This window comes from Pongo pygmaeus, chromosome 4, assembly GCF_028885625.2.
Source record: "Pongo pygmaeus isolate AG05252 chromosome 4, NHGRI_mPonPyg2-v2.0_pri, whole genome shotgun sequence".
In the NCBI taxonomy this organism is placed as follows: Eukaryota; Metazoa; Chordata; class Mammalia; order Primates; family Hominidae; genus Pongo; species Pongo pygmaeus.
Genome location: NC_072377.2, coordinates 181,677,533 through 181,697,037, shown reverse-complemented (window position 1 = coordinate 181,697,037; position 19,505 = coordinate 181,677,533).

Sequence of the window (19,505 nt, the reverse complement as noted above, 5' to 3'; positions counted from 1 at the left end):
CTTCCCTCCTTCCTTCCTTCCCTCCTTTCTTCCTTCCCTCCTTCCCTCCTTCCTTCCCTCCTTCCCTCCTTCCTTCCTTCCTTCCTTCCCTCCTTCCCTCCTTCCTTCCTTCCCTCCTTCCTTCCTTTCTTCCCTCCTTCCTTCCCTCCTTCCTTCCTTCCCTCTTTCCTTCCTTCCTTTCTTCCCTCCTTCCTTCCCTCCTTCCTTCCCTCCTTCCTTCCCTCCTTCCTTCCTTCCCTCCTTCCTTCCTTCCCTCCTTTCTTCCTTCCCTCCTTCCTTCCCTCCTTCCTTCCCTCCTTCCTTCCTTCCCTCCCTCCTTCCTTCCCTCCTTCCTTCCTTCCCTCCTTCCTTCCTTCCCTCCTTTCTTCCTTCCCTCCTTCCTTCCCTCCTTCCTTCCCTCCTTCCTTCCTTCCCTCCTTCCTTCCTTCCCTCTTTCCTTCCTTCCTTTCTTCCCTCCTTCCTTCCTTCCCTCCTTCCTTCCCTCCTTCCTTCCCTCCTTCCTTCCTTCCCTCCTTCCTTCCTTCCCTCCTTCCTTCCTTCCTTCCTTCCTTCCTTCCCTCTTTCCTTCCTTCCTTTCTTCCCTCCTTCCTTCCTTCCCTCCTTCCTTCCCTCCTTCCTTCCTTCCCTCCTTCCTTCCTTCCCTCCTTCCTTCCTTCCTTCCTTCCTTCCCTCCTTCCTTCCTTCCCTCCTTCCTTCCTTTCTTCCCTCCTTCCTTCCTTTCTTCCCTCCTTCCTTCCTTCCCTCCTTCCTTCCTTCCCTCTTTCCTTCCTTCCTTTCTTCCCTCCTTCCTTCCTTCCCTCTTTCCTTCCTTCCTTTCTTCCCTCCTTCCTTCCTTCCCTCCTTCCTTCCCTCCTTCCTTCCCTCCTTCCTTCCTTCCCTCCTTCCTTCCCTCCTTCCTTCCCTCCTTCCTTCCTTCCCTCCTTCCTTCCTTCCCTCCTTCCTTCCTTCCCTCCTTTCTTCCTTCCCTCCTTCCCTCTCTCCTTCCTTTCTTCCCTCCTTCCCTCCTTCCCTCCTTCCCTCCTTCCCTCCTTCCCCCCTTCCCTCCTTCCTTCTCTCCTTCCTTCCTTCCCTCCTTCCCTCCTTCCCTCCTTCCCTCCTTCCCTCCTTCCCTCCTTCCCCCCTTCCCTCCTTCCTTCTCTCCTTCCTTCCTTCCCTCCTTCCCTCCTTCCCTCCTTCCCTCCTTCCCTCCTTCCTTTCTTCCTTCCTTCCCTCCTTCCCTCCTTCCTTCCTTCCCTCCTTCCCTCCTTCCTTCCTTCCCTCCTTCCCTCCTTCCTTCCTTCTCTCCTTCCTTCCTTCCCTCCTTCCTTCCTTTCTTCCCTCCTTCCTTCCTTCCCTCCTTCCTTCCCTCCTTCCTTCCTTCCCTCCCTCCCTCCTTCCTTCCTTCCCTCCTTCCTTCCTTCCCTCCTTCCTTTCTTCCCTCCTTCCTTTCTTCCTTCCTTCTTCCCTCCCTCCCTCTCTCTCTTTCTTTTTCTGTCTCTTTCTTTTCCTTCCTTCCTTTCCTTTCCTTTTGCTCCCTCCCTCCCCTCTGTCTTCCTTTCTCTCTCTCCTCCCTTCCTCCCTCCCTCCCTCCCTTCCTTCCTCTCTCTCTCCCTCTCTCTCTTTTTCTCTCTCTCTCTTTCTTTCTTTTTCTTTTTTTTTTGAGACAAGGTCTTGATCTATTGCCCAGATTGGAGTGCAGTGACGCCATGATCATGGCTCTGCTGCCTCAAACTCCAGGGCTCAAGCAATCCTCGCACATCAGCCTGCCAAGCGTGTAGGACTACAGGTGCGTGCCACCACACATGGATAATTATTTTTTATTTTTTGTAGAGATGGGGTTTTGCCATGTTGTCCAAGCTGGTCTCAAACCCCTGGCCTCAAGCAACCCTCCCACCTTGGCCTCCCAAAGTTCCCAAGCCACTGGACGTTCTGACTGAGCCCCTCTCAGAGTATAGTTTCCCGTTGGGGGTCACTGTCCACTGACCGTGTCCGCCTTTCCAGCCAGTCACAGGAGAAGCAGATCCCTTGGACCTCACCTTGGGAAGGAGAGGACTGGGAGATTAGAATCGTGTGTGAGGACACTATTCTAAGGGGGATGTGGAACAACAGCCCCATTTTCCAATTTCCCACCATGAGCCTGCTGCAGTGCCAGGTTCAACCAGCCACGCTCTCCCCCGCCACAGCCTTGCCAAATAAAGGTTGTTCTTCTCATTTAACGGTGGAGAAATTGAAGTCCAGGGTCACAAGAACGGGGCTCCAGGAAGGAGCTAGGCTGAACCCCAGCTTTCCAGAAGGCCATGTGCACACTGGAGACCAGACCCAGGTCACTCAGAGTGACAGGGGCAGCTGCTGCCTGGTGGGTCCTGGGGGCCGGGAGGGGCTCAGCTCCCCACCGTGCACCCCCTCCCTGCCAGCGTCCCTGGCAGGCACACGCTTCCTGGGGCCATTCCACATTCCTGATGTCCCATGTCAGAATGACACATATACTGCTAATTCCCCGATGCGAGCTCTGATGCTCCAGCTCTCTGCCCTCCCCTCCCCGCTCCCAGCAGCATGGCAGCAGCTGGGGCCTGGCCTCCCTGGTCTGCCTGGGTTCTAGCCAGTGACAGCAGCCCATAGAAAAAGCACTGAGGCCGGGCCAGGTACAGTGGCTCACGCCTGTAATCCCAGCACTTTGGGAGGCTGAGGTGGATGGATCACGAGGTCAGGAGATCGAGACCATCCTGGCTAACATGGTGAAACCCCGTCTCTACTAAAAATACAAAAAATTAGCCAGGCATGGTGGGTGCCTGTAGTCCCAGCTACTTGGGAGGCTGAGGCAGGAGAATGGCATGAACCCAGGAGGCAGAGCTTGCAGTGAGCGGAGATAGCACCACTGCACTCCAGCCTGGGTGACAGAGCAAGACTCTGGCTCAAGAGAAAAAAAAAAAAGAAAAGAAAAAGCACTGAGGACAGGCACAGTGGCTCACCCCTGAAATCTCAACACTTTGGGAGGCTGAGGCAGGCAGATCACCTGAGATCAGGAGTTCAAGACCAGCCTGGCCAACATGGTGAAACCCCGACTCTACTGAAAATACAAAATTTAGCCGGGCGTGGTGGGGGGCACCTGTAGTCTCAGCTACTTGGGTGGCTGAGGCAGGAGAATCGCTTGAACCTGGGAAGTGGAGGTTGCAGTGACCCAAGATTGCACCACTGCACTCCAGCCTGGGCGACAGAGGGAGACTCCGTCCCAAAAGAAAAAAAAAGAAGGCCAGGAGAGGTGGCTCATGCCTGTAATCCCAGCCTTTGGGAAGCCAAGCTGGCTGGATCACCTGAAGTCAAGAGTTCGAGACCAGCCTGCCCAACATGGTGAAACCCTGTCTCTACTAAAAATACAAAAATTAGCCAGGCATGGTGGCAGGCACCTGTAATCCCAGCTACTCGGGAGGCTGACACAGGAATCTGGGAGGCAGAGGTTGCAGTGAGCCGAGATTGAGCCACTGCACTCCAGCCTGGGCAACAAGACCGAAACTCCATCTCAAAAAAGAAAAGAAAAAGCACTGAGCCCACCTCCGGACTCTGCCTCTTGCTGGCTGTGTGCATAAGGCAGGGCTCTGGTGGCATCAAGATAGTGACTCTGACTTGGGAAGCCTTAGCCAAGGGATGGAGGCTGCTGGCTGGGGAGTCAGCGCCTGGGAGGGAGGGGGAGGCGCACGGTGAAGGGGAGGGGCTGCAGGCTGAGTAGCCTCCATTTGAGATGCTTGGGACCAGAAGTGTTTCAGATTTCAGATTTTCCAGAGTTTGTAATCTTAGAAACAGGACCTACGTCTAAACACAAAATCCATGTTTCATATACAAAATGTTTCTAATTCAAAATTTATGTTTCACATACACCTTGTATACATAACCTAAAGGTAATTTTATACAATATTTTAAATAATTTTGAGCATGAAACAAAGTTTGTGTATATTGAACCATCGGCAAAGTAGGGGGCCGAGCGTGGCGGCTCACACTTATAATCCCAGCACTTTGGGAGGCCAAAGCAGGTGAATCACCTGAGCTCAGGGGTTCGAGACCAGCCTGAGCAAAATGGTGAAACCCCCATCTCTACAAAAAATACAAAAATTGGCCAGCCAGGCACAGGGGCTCACGCCTGTAATCCCAGCACTTTGGTAGGCCGAGGCTGGTGGATCACCTGAGGTCAGGAGTTTGAGACCAACCCAGCCAACATGGTGAAAACCCATCTCTACTAAAAATACAAAAATTAGCTGGGCATGGTGGCACACCCCTGTAATCCCAGCTGCTTGAGAGGCTGAGGTGGAAGAATTGCTTGATCCCAGGAGGTGGAGGCTGCAATGAGCGGGGATCACACCATTGCACTCCAGCCTGGGTGACAGAGAGAGACTACGTCTCAAAAACAAAAACAAAAAAAATTAGCCGAGCGTGGTGGTGGTTGCCTGTAATTCCAGCTACTCAGGAGGCTGAGGCAGGAGCATCGATTGAGACAGGAGGTTGCAGTGAGCCAAGATTGCGCCATTGCACTCAGCCTGGGTGACAGAGTGAGAGCTTGTCTCAAAAAAAAAAAAAAAAAAGCCAGGTACGGTGGCTCATGCCTATGATCCCAGCACTTTGGGAGGCTGAGACAGGAGGATCGCTTGAGCCCAGGAGTTCGAGACCAGCCTGGACAACGTGGCAAAACCCCATCTCCACAAAAAATAAAAAAGTAGCCGGGTGTGGTGGTACACACTTGTAGTCTCAGCTACTTGGGAAGCTGAGGTAGGAGGATCATTTGAGCCGAGGAGTTCGAGGCTGCAGTAAGCTATGATTGCTCCACTGCACTCCAGCCTGGACAATAGAGCAAGACTCTGTCTCAAAAAAAAAAAAAAGGAAAGAAAGAAAAGAAACAAAAAGCAAATATGTCAGGTGTGGAATTTTCCACTGTGGCATCATGTCCGTGCTCAAAAAGTTTCAGATTTTGGACCATTTCAGGTTTCAGATTTTTGAATTAGGGATGCTCAACCTGTGCGACTAAAATTACTCTCTCTGAGCCTCCTTTTTCCAACCAGTCACACAGGAATGATGACACCCACCTCACAGCATGGTTTCTAGTGCTCTGTAAACAACAGCTGTTGCTGCACGGAGATTAGGAAGGAATCGGAGATTGGGAAGGAATCGAAGAGCGGGAAGGAATGGCTTCCAGGGGTGGATTACTGTGCAGGTGCCATGATCTCATTTCCTTCTCCTGGCAGCCCTTCCACGAAGGCATTCTTGCCCCATTTTCCAGATGTGGACACTGAGGCTCTGAAGGTGGAAGTGACTGGCCCAGGGTCACACGGGGGAAAGTGAGAAAGTTGTTGCTCAGGGCCAGGTGCCCTGCCTGTCCCACGGAAGAGCCCACTCCCACAGCCTAGTCAGCCCGGCAGTTCTGAGGGTCAGGAGAGGCTCTGGGTGTGCATGAAGCAGGGGACGTCTGTGACTGAGATGTGCACACACAGGGGTGGATGGACAGTCACCACACTGAAGCACAGAGGTGCCTGTCTCAGTGCTCCTTCTTCCAGCCCCATGGCATTCGGTCCCTGCCCCTTCAGTCCCCTCCCATGGGCCACTCCTTCCTGGGGACACTCTTCCTACCACCTCCCATGTGGCTGAGACCCACTTGCCCTTCAGATGTCACTCAAGCCTCAATTCTTGGGCAGCCTCCTCAGGTCCTCCATTCCAGGTCGGCTTCCAGGCTGAGCCCCGTTCACAGGCTCTGGCGGCTGTCTCTGTAGTAGAGGGATGCTCTGAATAGTCTCCTTCCCCCAGACTGTGAGCACCAAGACGCAAGTTCTGCTTTGGTTGTGTTTTGTTTTTGTTTTTGTTTTTGTTTTTTGAGACAGTTTCACTCTTGTCACCCAGGCTGGAGTGCAATGGCGTGATCTTGGCTCACTACAGCCTCCGCCTCCCAGATTCAAGCGATTCTTCTGTGTCAGCCTCCTGAGTAGCTGGGATTACAGGCATGCACCACCACGCCTTGGAGACGGGGTTTCTCCATGTTGGTCAGGCTGGTCTCGAACTCACAACCTCAGGTGATCTGCCCTCCTCAGCATCCCAAAGTGTTGGGATTACAGGCATGAGCCACCGCGCCCAGCTTTGTTGTGTTTTTTAAATCAGTAGCTCTGAAGCTGTAGCATATGTCAGAGTTATCTAGTGGGCTTGCATGCTGGACTCCCTACCCCCCAGAATTTTGTATTTAGTGGGTCTGGTGTGGAATCTGGGAATTTGCATTGCTACCCAGATGCTGCTGGTCTGGGGAGGGAATGGGGGGTCACACTTTGAGAACTATAGTTTAGTTTAGTTTTGTTTTTTGAGATAGAGTCTCAGATTCTCTCGCCTCAGCCTCCCAAGTAGCTGGGATTACAGGCGTGCACTACCACGCCCAGCTAATTTTTGAATTTTTGGTAAAGACAGGGCTCCACCGTGTTGGCCAGGCTGGTCTCGAACTCCTGACCTCAAGTAATCTGCCTGCCTCGGCTTTAGTTTTGTTTTGTTTTGAGACAGAGTCTCACTCTGTTGCCCAGGCTGGAGTGCAGTGGCGCAATCTCAGCTCACTGAAACCTCTGCCTCCTGGTTTCAAGCGAGTCTCCTGCCTCAGCCTCCCAAGTAGCTGGGATTACAGGTGTGTGCCACCATGTCTGGCTAAATTTCGTATTTTTAGTAGAGATGGGGTTTCACCATGTTGGCCAGGCTGGTCTCAAACTCCTGACCTCAGGTGATCCGCCCGCCTCGGCCTCCCACAGTGCTGGGATTACAGGCGTGAGCCACCTCGCCTGGCCAAGAACCACAGTTTTAAAGAGTCAATAAATGTACCTAGTTTCAACAATTAAAAAGCAATTCCAATGGTACAGAAAGGTTTTCATTGAAAAGCAACTCCCCCAACCCCCTGCTCTCACTATCTCCCTCCCCAGCAGAAACCACCATCATTTGCTGGGTCTCCTTGCATGGCCCCCATCACATGCTGTGTGACCCTCGGTCCAGTTCAGCTGTTACGTCTTGCTCCTCCCCGCAAAATCCCCACCCAGGTCAACGCCTGGCAGAAATGGGATGCAGCAAAGTGTTTGCTAAATGAAGGGAAGAAGGAGACCCATTCCCAGGTACAGGCACAGTCAGGTGTGTACACTCCACCCCATACTGCCCACCGCTTCCCACACTCCCCGGGCCCTAACTGGGGCCCCCCCACCCCTCCACCTGCTGTAGGATTTGGCCTAATCCTGGAGTATGAGTGTGGGGCAGCTGCAGCTCCCACTGCGGGGAGAGGGCTCCCCTCTGGAGGAAATATCCTTTTTACTCTCTTGCTATCGAAATTTGACCTTCGTCGGCACCTGGGCCCCATGGCTGGGTCCTGTCCCTGAGAAGTGGTTGAGGAGGGGGCGTGAAATCGCCAACAGCTGAACTCACCCAGCTTTCCCCACATCCTCTCCAGCCCTGCCACTGCTCACATTCCACAGCGCCAGCCGTTTCCGGGGCCCCCAGTGCCAGCCTCACGTTCTCGCGCTGGTACTTGGGGGCGCAGCCTGACATGGCCCTATTGACCTCACCACCTGGCCCAAGGCATATGGCTGTGGGCTCCTTGTAGGTCTGGAGCCTCCAGGCCCCCCTGGAACCCTCCAGGACTCCTAAGTGGACTCATTGGGAACTGTCTCCGCCTTACACTGCTGAATGGAAAATTCGAGGCACGGGCAGTGTGTGGCGTGCACCTGCATCGGTGTGAACTGTGAACCTGAGTTTGCAGGAATGCAATGGCTTGGGGATGGCAAGCAGGCACAATAGTTGGTTCCCTTCCCAGGAGGGGAAGTAGGTGGCTGGGGTAAGGGCAGGAAAGGACCTTACACTGTATATGCCTTTGTTTCCTTTGATTTTTGTACCTGGTACATGTATTACCTATCACAAAGAGAAAAAATGTTTCCAAAAAGAGAAATGAAAAGAGGCCGGGTGCAGTGACTCACACCTGTAATCCCAGCACTTTGGGAGGCCAAGGCGGGAGGATCACGAGGTCAGGAGATCGAGACCGTCTTGGCCAATATGGTGAAACCCTGTCTATACCAAAAATACAAAAATTACCTGGGTGTGGTGGCACGTGCCTGTAATCCCAGCTACTCAGGAGGCTGAGGCAGGAGAATCGTTTGAACCCAGGAGGCGGAGATTGCAGTGAGCTGAGATTATGCCGCTGCACTCCAGCCTGGTGACAGAGCGAGAGACTCCATCTTAAAAAAAAAAAAAAAAAAGGCCGGGCGCGGTGGCTCACGCCTGTAATCCCACCACTTTGGGAGGCCGAAGCGGGTGGATCACGAGGTCAGGAGATTGAGACCATCCTGGCTAACATGGTGAAACCCCGTCTCTACTAAAAATACAAAAAATTAGCCGGGCGTGGTGGCGGGCGCCTGTAGTCCCAGCTACTCAGGAGGCTGAGGCAGGAGAATGGCATGAACAAAAAAAGAAAAAGAAAAAGAAAAAGAAAAAAGAGAGAGAGAGAAATGAAAAGAAAAAAACATTAAGGAAGAAAAGTATTCCCTCTGGGTACAGAACAGTTGCCAGAGCTGCCTGGCCCAAAGCTTCAGCCACCCCAGAGCCAGTTCACAAACTCCAGGGCCCAGTACCCTCCTAGGCAGTCACATTCAGGCCAAACCATCCTCCTGCCCACACAGCAGCCCAGGCCCGAATAGAGAACCACCTGACACAGCCTGAATGGGTCCCTTACCACTCCCAAGCTCCTCACTCGCCCCTCCCCCATCTAGCCTCCAGCCCCACGACCTTTCTGTGTCTCCCTGGTCCCAAGCGCACTAGCGCCCCAGGGCTTTTGCACTGGCCACTCTCTTCATCTGGCTTTTCTGGCTCTCAGAACAAAGGTCAGCTCCTAAGATTGGCCTCTCCTGACCACCCTCGCTAAAGTCCTCTCTCTGTTATTCCATATTTTAGCCCCTTGTTTGTTTTCTTTGCGATGATCTTATTTGTTCACTCTTTACTCACTCCCACCAATAGGTGAGCTCTGAGAAACCAAGGGCTGCGCCGCCAGCGTCTACAATGGTGTCTGCCTAATAGTCTGTGCTCCATAGACGTTCATGGAAAAAAGACATGTTGAATGAATTTCCCAAATTCAGAATTCAAATCCCAGGCTGGTGAGCTGATCTCAGAGAGGCTCCAAAAACCTCTCAGGACCTGAGACAATGTTCCCAAAATATCCATGTTGCCTCCTGAGGGGACTGCAACCATGAGCCCCAGAGTGTCTGTAGGGGGTCCGGCAACCCCTTCTCATCCTCTGACCTGGGGGCCCAGCCCTGATGTCAGGGTGGGGTCGCAGGGACGGCTCAGGACTGTTACTGCCCTTGAGGGACCTCCAGGCTGGGGATGTCTGCTTATAAACCAGGATTCTCCAACACTGTGTGGGGGACAGCATGGGAGACAAGGGACCAATATCTAACGAACTCCTGCAAATCCAAAAGAAGACGGGCACCTCAAAACACAAATAAGGACAGTGTGGAATCAGGTGATTGGCTGAGGAGGAGACCCAGAGGCTAAGAAGCACTGGAGGAGATCTGGAGACTCGAGAATAACCTTAGGTATGCTCTCACTTCCTACCTACCAGACTGGCAAGTGAGAAAGTCAGAGAATGGGCTGGGCGTGGTGGCTCACATCTGTAATCCCGGCACTTTGGGAGGCCGAGACGGGCAGATCGCGAGGTCAGGAGATCAAGACCATCCTGGCTAACACAGTGAAACCCCATCTCTACTAAAAATACCAAAAATACAAAAAATTAGCTGGGCGCAGTGGCGGGCGCCTGTAGTCCCAGCTACTCGGGAGGCTGAGGCAGGAGAATCGCTTGAACTCGGGAGGCAGAGGGTTGCAGTGAGCTGAGATTGCACCATTGCACACCAGCCTGGGCAAGAAGAGCAAAACTCAGTATTTAAAAAAAAAAAAAAAAAATGCTGGGCGTGGTGGCTCACGCCTATAATCCCTGCACTTTGGGAGGCCAAGGCAGGCAGATCACCTGAGGTCAGGATTTCGAGACCAGCCTGGGCAACATGGTAAAACCCTGTCTCCACTAAAAGTACAAAAATTAGCCAGGCATGATGACTCAAGCCTGTAATCCCAGCATTTTGGGAGGCCAAGGAGGGCAGATCACAAGGTCAGGAGTTCAAGACCAGCCTGACCAGCAAGGTGAAACCCCGTCTCTACTAAAAATACAAAAATTAGCCAGGTGTGGTGGTGCACGCCTGTAATCTCAGCTACTCAGGAGGCTGAGGCAGGAGAATGGCGTGAACCCGGGAGGCGGAGGTTGCAGTGAGCGGAGATCATGCCACTGTACTCCAACCTGGGTGACAGAGCGAGACTCTGTCTCAAAAAAAAAAAAAAAAAAAAAAAAAAGCTGGAGAACTCCAGGTGCTGGCAAGGAGATGAGAGGCTCTCCTGGACTGGGGGCTGAAGCTGTCCCAGTGAAGTCCAGGAGCATTCAGCTAAGTATATACACACATGCCCTATGACCTGGAAATGCTGCCCTGAACATATAACTGCCCCCTAAACACACACACACACACACACACACACAAGCACACAGAGATCCTCCCATGTGACCATGTGGGGAAGGCAGGAGGAGGGGTTGGATGCAGCCTGGGGTTCCTCCCTGGAAGGCGGATCAGCAAAATGTGTGGAGGACCCAATGGACACAGAGCCACATGGGGGAACTTAGAAATCTTGTGCTGAGAGGCAAGAGTAAGAAATGGAATGAGATCTAAAGCACAAAGCCATTTGCACGAAATGATGACACGGAAAACACACATTTTCCAAGAACGCACACACAAAACTATTAGCATGACTGTCCGGGGGCAGGGTGATAAGAATGGAGAATGAGGCCTGGCGCAGTGGCTCATGCCTGTAATCCCAGCACTTTGGGAGGCCGAGGCGGATGAATCACGAGGTCAGGAGATCAAAACCATTTTGGCCAACATGGTGAAACCCTGTCTCTACTAAAAATACAAAAATTAGCCGTGCGTGGTGGCACATGCCTGTAATCCCAGCTACTCCGGAGGCTGAGGCAGGAGAATCACTGGAACCCGGGAGGCAGAGGTTGCAGTGAGCTAAGATTGTGCCATTGCACTCCAGCCTGGGCAACAAGAGCAAAACTCTGTATTAGAAGAAAAAAAAAAAAGAACAAAGCACTGAGCACTGACCAGACAGAGGAAAGTGTGCAGGGGTGTGGAGCTGTGGAGTGTTGGGAATTGAAAGGCTCAGTAAATCAAGAAATGTTTACTGGGCACCCATCATAGGCCAGGTGCTCTTCTAGTCACTGGGTATACCCAGTGAAGACAGACCTGGCCCCTGCCCTGAGGAGTTTCATATCTACAAATGGAGACAGATATTCAACAAACACCCAGGAAAATGCTGACTGTAATTAAACACAGAGCTCTGAAGGTCAACAGCCTGCCGCTGTGAGTGCTGACAGTGGGGACCGGTCCTGGCCGGCTCCGGGAAGGGCTGTCTGAGGGAGTTGATGTTTGAGTTGAAGGAGGAGAGTCTTGGCCTTGTGAAGAGTAGGCGGAAATGCATTCCAGGCAGACAGAATGGTCTCTGCAAAGGTCTGGAGGCAGGTGCAGGGCGAAGGTGAGGGCGTCCAATCCAGCTCTGTGGACAGAGCACACAGAGTGAGGGGGAACATGGTGCCAGATGAGGCCAAACCTAGGGGCCTCGTAGGCTGTGGATTTCATCCTAAGGCAAGTGACAAGACCAGAAAGCAAGGGGCTGGTGCAGACGGGCAGGCAGTGGAGGGGATTGTTGCAGCGCCTGGCTAGACTCAGAACTGGGAACTGGAACAGCACCCCCCAAAGTACATGTGTGGCCTCCCAAGAAAACAGAAGTAAGAGCCCCAGAGCACCCACAGAGTGACCATCCACGCTGTCTCCCACTCTCTGGCCTGGGGCCAGCAGCCCCTCTGCACAGCTACATTCTGAGGCTCCCAGCTTGGCCAAGGGGATAGAGAAAAGTGGAAGGTCAGATGCAGAATAAGAGGATTTGCTAGGCCAGGCATGGCATTTCACGCCTGAAATCTCAGCATTTTGGGAGGCTGAAGCGGGAGAATGACTTGAGGCCAGGAGTTCAGGACCAGTCTGGGCAACACAGTGAGACCCTGTCTCTACAAAAAAAATAAAACAATTAGCCGAGTGCGAGAACACGTGCCTGTAGTCCCAGCTACTTGGGAGGCTGAGGTGGTAGGATCACCCTTGCAGAGAGAACAATCTCTTCTTGGAATAGTCCAAACTCCTAAACACGCATAGGAGGCCTTCAGGATCTGGCCCAGTAGGTTGCAGTGAGCTATGATATTGAGTCTCTGCACTCCAGCCTGGAACACAGAGCAAGCCCCTGTCTGAAATAAATAAATAAATAAATAAATAAATAAAAGGGAGGCCGGGCACAGTGGTTCATGCCTGTAATCCCGGCACTTTGGGAGGCTGAGGCGGGCAGATCACCCGCCTCAGTTTGAGACAGAGTTTGAGACGATCCTGGCCAACACAGCGAAACCCTGTCTCTACTAAAAATACAAAAATTAGCTGGGTGTGGGCGGGCTACTAGGTAGCCCAGCTACTCGGGAGGCTGAGGCAGGAGAATTGCTTGAGCCCACGAGGTGGAGGTTGCAGTGAGCCGAGATCATGCCACTGCACTCCAGCCTGGGTGACAGAGCAAGACTCCCTCTCAAAAACAAAATAAAAATAAAAATAAAAGGGGTTGGGCGCGGTGGCTCACACCTGTAATCCCAGCACTTTGGGAGACCGAGGCAGGGGGATCACAAGGTCAGGAGTTCAAGACCAGCCTGGCCAAGATGGTGAAACCCTGTCTCTACTAAAAATACAAAAAATTAGCCAGGCGTGGTGGCGGGCGCCTATAGTCCCAGCTACTTGGGAGACTGAGGCAGAGAATTGCTTGAACCTGGGAGGCGGAGGTTGCAGTGAGCCGAGATCGCACCACTGCACTCCAGCCTGGGTGACAGAGCGGGACTCTGTCTCAGAAAAAAACAGAAAATAAATAAATAAATAAATAAATAATAAAAGGGGACTAGCTGATGGGGGGCGGTAGGGTGAAGGAGGTGATGGAGAACCTGGAGATGGGAAAGGACAGAGAGTTGAGTGAACAAGTGGCATCAGTGTGTTTCAGGGGCCTGAGGAGGGACCACAGACGGGTGAACAGGGCAGATGATAATGAAAATGTCGCCAGACCAACACACTGTGCCTGACTGTGAAACAAATAACAGGAAGCCAGCAGCATCCCAATTTCACTATCCTTGTGCCTTTCACCCCAACTCTTCCCAGCCCCTTCCCCATCCATCCCTTGGCCTCGTCCTCTCCTTTCCTCCTCCATCTCTTTTTTTCTCTCTGGTCTCTCTGCCCTGTGAGGGGTCTCCAGGTAGAAGGAAGAGTTGGAGGGGACATGGTGGGGTGTTGTTGCCATCTGCTGGCAGCCACAGGAAGTGCATACTCCTCTTCAGCCTGGTGCGTGGTGCAAGCCTGAGCTGGGGACCCCGAGTCTTCTCCTGCTGGTGGTGATCGGGTGGTTCCTGAAGGACCCTGTGGCTCTAGGCACTGTGTTTTTCAGAACAATGCTGATAAGCCACTCTTCACCTTACTCAAGGGAATCGCTGATGGACAAAACCATAATTGCCCCTGCTCAAACCCTTCCCCATCCTCAGGCGTCGGTCCAAGCTCCTTAATACGCATAGGAGACCTTCATGATCTGGCCTTGGCCTCAGGCACAGCACCTTGTTCTCATTAGTTTCAGTGCCTTCCCCAGTGCACGGGACCTTTGCACCTGCCCTCTCTTCCTAGAACAGTCTCCCCGCTTCTGGTTTTCCAAACTCCTCCTCCTCTTTCAGGTTTCCAATTCCCCACCTCCCTGGAAGACAGCTTCCAGCACCTCCACATTAAGCAGGGAGGATGAGCATCTCAAGCCGTGGGAACAGCAGAACAGCATGTGCAAAGGTCCAAGATGCTTCAAGGGGATGGAAGAGGGCCAAAGGCCTGAGAGGGTGATGGGGTTGGCAGGGCTGTGGCAACAGGTACCATGGTCCTGGGTGATGGGTTGAGTCCCTGGTGAACAGTGGAAGGTCAAGGTTTTCAGTAGCAGCAGACATGATCAGATATGTGTTTGGAAGGGCCCACGTAAGGCTGCCAAGTGCGAAAGGCACTGACAAGGCAAAAGTGGGTTTGGGGGGAACAGGTGGGGGCTGCATAGGAGAGAGATGATGGGGGCTTGGATCCTTGAGCGCCCCACTTCCTGCTGGCTGGGTCCTGAGCTGGGGCTCCCAGTCCTGTCTCCAGTCTTTCTGGGCTAGACAGGGGCAGCCCTGCAAGGTGCCAGCCTAATTCCTCTGCCGACCTCCCTGAGGGGACTCTAGCGTACCCTGGTGTGCTCCACACCAGCTCTGGCTGCCTCCTCTGATACCCCCACCACACATGCATACTTCTTATACCCTTGTGTTAGGCACCCACATGCTGCCTGCCTCTCTAAGCCAGCCCCTGTGGCCTGTGGGAGCTGCCCTCCCATTCTACGGAGGAGGAAGCTTAGCCTCACAGTTGGGAAATAAGCTGAGAGCAGTAGGGAGGGGATTTGAACCTGGGTCTGTCTGCCCTCCCCACCATACTAGGCGGCCTAACAGTTACAGGCAGGGCTCTGTCACATCCAGTGACTACATGACTTTGGGTGAACAGCTTTGCCTTTCCCTGCCTCATTGTACTCTTCTGCAAAACGGGGACAATCGTAGTAATCGGCCTAGTGAGGTTTGTGAAGAGTAGGTAGAATGAATCTCCACAAGGCTCCAGCACAGCACCGGACATACAGCAGGCACTCATCAATGGTTGCTTTTTCCATGAATGCTATCTCGGGAACTGAACATGCTCACCGGGGAAATGCGCTTCATTTCAGTCAGGGAGAAAACAAAAGGAGCTCCAGGAGGACCGAGAAGGGATGATAAAGTAGGGAGAATGACTCGGGGCAGGTCTGGGCTTAGTCACTCTGAGTTCCAAGTGCAGAGCAGGTGTCCAGGGCGCCAGCTGTGAGGAGCCTTGAATGCCACACTGAGAAGTCAACTGGTGGTGCCAGAGAAGGCACCACCAGTACCCTAAGCCCAGGGGTAGGCTGCTCACTCCCCCAGAGATGACAGCACTGTAGGCAGTGGAAGAGGATGCTGGCAGCAGGGGCCCATCTCAGTCTTCATTGAACTCCATAGCCAGGCGCCTGTGGTCCCAGCTACTCGGGAGGCTGAGGCATGAGAATCGCTTGAACCCGGGAGGTGGAGGTTGCAGTGGAGCTGAGATCGCGCCACTGCACTCCAGCCTGGGCAACAGAGCTAGACCTTGTCTCAAAAAACAACAACAAAAAACTCCACAGTCCAGATACGCTTTCCTGGGCCTGAGAACCTTTCCCATGCAATTCCCCAGCTAGTCACACGGTGGCGACAGTGCACCGTGAGCGCTCTGGTTCTCCCTCCCTTTCAGCCAAAGCAAAAGCCAAATACCAATGTTTTCTAGATGCCTCTAAGAGATGGAGGGAGATTTAGGGAGCGATCTGAGGAGTCTCCTTTAGTCCATTCATATCCCCTGCCTATAGGTGGAAATGATGACTCACAGAAGTCAGTTCATACCCCCAAGATCACCCAACCAGGTTTTGTTTTTTCGTTTTTGTTTTTGTGTGTGAGATAAAGAGTCTAGCTCTGTCGCCCAGGCTGGAGCACAGTGGTGCAATCTCAGATCACTGCAGCCTCTGCCTCTGGGGTTCATGCAATTCTCCTGCCTCAGCTTAGTGAGTAGTAGCTGAGATTACAGGTGCGCACCACCATGCCCAGCTAACTTCTGTATTTTTAGTGGAGATGGGGTTTTGCCATCTTGGCCAGGCTGGTCTTGAACTCCTGGCCTCAAAAGATCTGCCGGTCTCGGCCTCCCAAAGTGCTGGGATTACAGGTGTGAGCCACCACGTGCAGCCTCCAACCAAGTTTTGAACCCTGGTCTGTGCGTCTCCCAGGACAGCTGCAGCAGCTGCCTGTCCTAGGCCGTCAGTCCCGGTTCAGCCTCCCGCCCCCATCACTGGGCAGTGCTGCCTTTGCTGAGCTGACAGATCAGAGGTCTGCCCTGGGAGTGGACAAGGGCAAAGACTTTCACTTTTGCTTTCTACCTCTGAAGTTTAGGTCACTTATGTAGCTTTTGCACTGTGTGTGAGGTGCTGGGATAGTTCCTATCGCTGGGGAAGAGCTTGTCTGAGGGATGACGCCTCGGTGTTCCCACAGTTTCCCTCCCCCATCCTAGCCAAGGCTCCCAAGACTGAATTCCCAGGCCCTCCTAGCTTCTAAAGAGGAAGTGAGCTAACTTTGATGGAGCACTTCCTCTGTGCCGTGGACTATGCCGGACATCCTTTCTACATGCGTTCAGTACAGAGTAATGAAGTACACACTGTGTGCTTGTCACAATAGACAGCACTACAAGCTCTTGCATGCAGCAGTAAAGAAATATTTATTAATGGTAACTTGTGTGCTGGGCAAGGTGGCTCACACCTGCAATCCCAGCACTTTGAGAGGCTGAGGCGGGTGGATCACATGAAGTCTGGAGACCAGACTGGCAAACATGGCGAAACCCCATCTCTACTAAAAATACAAAAAAATTATCCAGGCGTGGTGGCACACACCTGTAATCCCAGCTAGCTACTAGGGAGGCTGAGACAGGAGAATCGCTTGAACCTGGGAGGCAGAGGTTGCAGTGAGCCAAGATGGGGCCACTGCACTCCAGCCTGGGCGACAAAGTGAGACTTTCTAAAAAAAAAAAAAAAAAAAAAATCACCTAATGTTGGCCGGACGTGGTAGCTCATACCTGTAACCCCAACACTTTGGGAGGCCAAGGCGGGCGGATCACTTGAGGTCAAGAGTTCAAGACCAGCCTGGCCAACATGGTGAAACCCCATCTCTACTAAAAATACAAAAATTAGCGGGGTGTGGTGGCACACATTTGTAATTCCAGCTACTAGGGGCACTGAGGCAGGAGAATTGCTTGAACCCGGGAGGTGGAGGTTGCACTGAGCCGAGATCAGGTCACTGCCCTCCAGCCTGGGTGACAGAGTGAGACTTTGTCTTAAAAAAAAAAAAAAAAAAAAAAAAGGCCAGGCACGGTGGCTCACGCCTGTAACCCCAACACTTTGGGAGGCCGACGTAGGCAGATCACAAGGTCAGGAGTTCGAGACCAGCCTGGCCAACATGGTGAAACCCCGTCTCTACTTAAAAATACAAAAATTAGCCGGGCATGGTGGCGTGCGCCTGTAATCCCGGCTACTCGGGATGCTGAGGCAGGAGAATCGCTTGAAACCGGGAGGCGCAGGTTGCAGTGAGCCGATTTCGCGCCACTGCACTCCAGCCTGGGCCACAGAGCAAGACTCCATCTGAAAAAAAATATATATATATATATATAAAGATATAGATATTTACTATAAATAAGCACACAGCTTAATACATATTTATTGAATGAATGACTTATGTTGAGCCTGAGTTATCTGTGAGATTCCCAGGTAGTGAATTTGCGGCTGTGGGACAAATCTAGGCTAGATTGAGGCCCCAGCATTGCTGGCATCTAGGGAATGCACGTGCTGAGTGGATGACGATCCCTCGTGGAAACTGGGTGAATGATAAGCAAATGGGCCTAGGATGCGGCACTGCAACACCTTTGTTTGCCAGGCAGGGAAAAGGGGAGACATGCCCATGACATGGAGGCATAGAGAAGGGTTTGTGAGAATTAGGAGGGATCAGGTAGGAGTGGGATGGCCTGGAAACCTGGTTGGTTCAAGTGGGGTAAAGAGTCAAATGCTTCTCAGAGTAAAGCAGCAAAGATCGTGAAACGTCACTAGATTTGGCTACAGCGGCACTACTGGTGATCTGAAGCCAGGGTGCAGTGGGATCAGGAGGAAGATGAGGAAAAGGGGACAGGACAGTGGAGGGGAGGAGAAGCAGAGCCTGGTTGCAGGGGAGTTGAGACTTTTCTCGGCCGTTTGTGGGCTGCCGGGAAGGAGCAAGAAGACAGGAAAGGGTTGGCGCTCCAGAGGCGAGAGAGGAGAAAGGGACACAAAAACCCATGGAAGCAATAGGGCGGGACTCAAAGCCCACAAGGAGGGCCGGCCCAGTTGCTCTCTGTCTCGTTCTCTAAGCGCTGCGGCAGGGCTGGTGGTGAATTCATATAAACAGGCACAAAGGGCCAGTGGGGTCGCTAGCAAGATCTGGGACACGCTGAACGTTAATAGGAATTGGCTGCCCTTTGCCGGCGCAACCCAGCGCACAAAGATTATCTTTTCTGAGGCTCCACCGCCGCTGAGCCCTTCGCGCGGCCCACGGCACCAGCCGCCGCTGATTGGCCCGTGGCAGCCACCTGACCGAACGGACCAATCGGAGGCGTTCTCCCAGGAATGCGGCCCGCGTGTGGCCGGGAGCGGAAGCCAGACCTGAGTGCGGCAGGGCCCAGAGGCTGTGCTGGCCACGTGCACCCGGCTGGGTTCCGCGGGCGCTGAACTGGGAGTCTGGGGCCGGGTCTCCCACTACCCTGTTCCGCCGGCCGAGGGAGTTGGGGAGGCCGCCTGTCCCAGACGCCCGGACCCTGTGTCCTTCTGATAAATTCCCCCTTTTTCTCTCGCTGGCGTCTGGGGCCATGTCCTTTTTACCCTCTCTGGTCCAAAGTGGTGTTTTAGGAGATTTGGAAGCAAGCAGAACCAAGTTGAAATTACTTGCTCCGCTGGGCGCGTGGCTGACGCCTGCAATCTCAGCACTTTGGGGGGTCTAGGCGGGCGGATTGCTTTAGCTCAGGAGTTTGAGACCAGCCTGGACAACATGGCGAAACCGCGGTCTCTACTAAAAAAATACAAAAGTTAGCCGGGCATGGTGGCGCGTGCCTTTCCTCCCAGCTACCCTGGAGGCCGAGGTGAGGGGATCACTTGAGCCCGGGCGTTCTAGGGTGCAGTGAGCGGTAATGGCGCCACTGCACTCCAGCCTGAGCGACAGACTCCGTCTCAAACAAACAAAAATTAGCCGGGGATGGGGATGGCGTTGCGTGCCTGTGGTCCCAGCTACTCCGGTGGCCGAGGTGGGAGGATCACTTGAGCAAGAGTGGGCAGGCTGTAGTGAGCCGAGATCACGCCACAGCGCTCCAGCCTGAGCTAAAAAGTGAAACCTTGCCTCAAAAATAAATAAATAAATAAATGCCGGGCGTGGTGGCTCACCCCTGTAATCCCAAATAAATGCCGGGCATGGTGGCTCATGCCTGTAATCCCAGCAATGTGGGAGGCCAAGGCGGGCAGATTGCTTGAGCTCAGGAGTTTGAGGCCAGCCTGGGCAACATGGCAAAACCCGTCTCTACCAAAAAATACAAAAATTAGCAGAGCATGGCGGCGTGTGCATGTGGTCCCAGATACTCGGGAGGCTGAGGTGGGAGGATCGCTTGAGCCCAGAAGGCAGAGACGGCAGTGTGCTGAGATCACACCACTGCACTCCAGCCTGGGTGACAGGG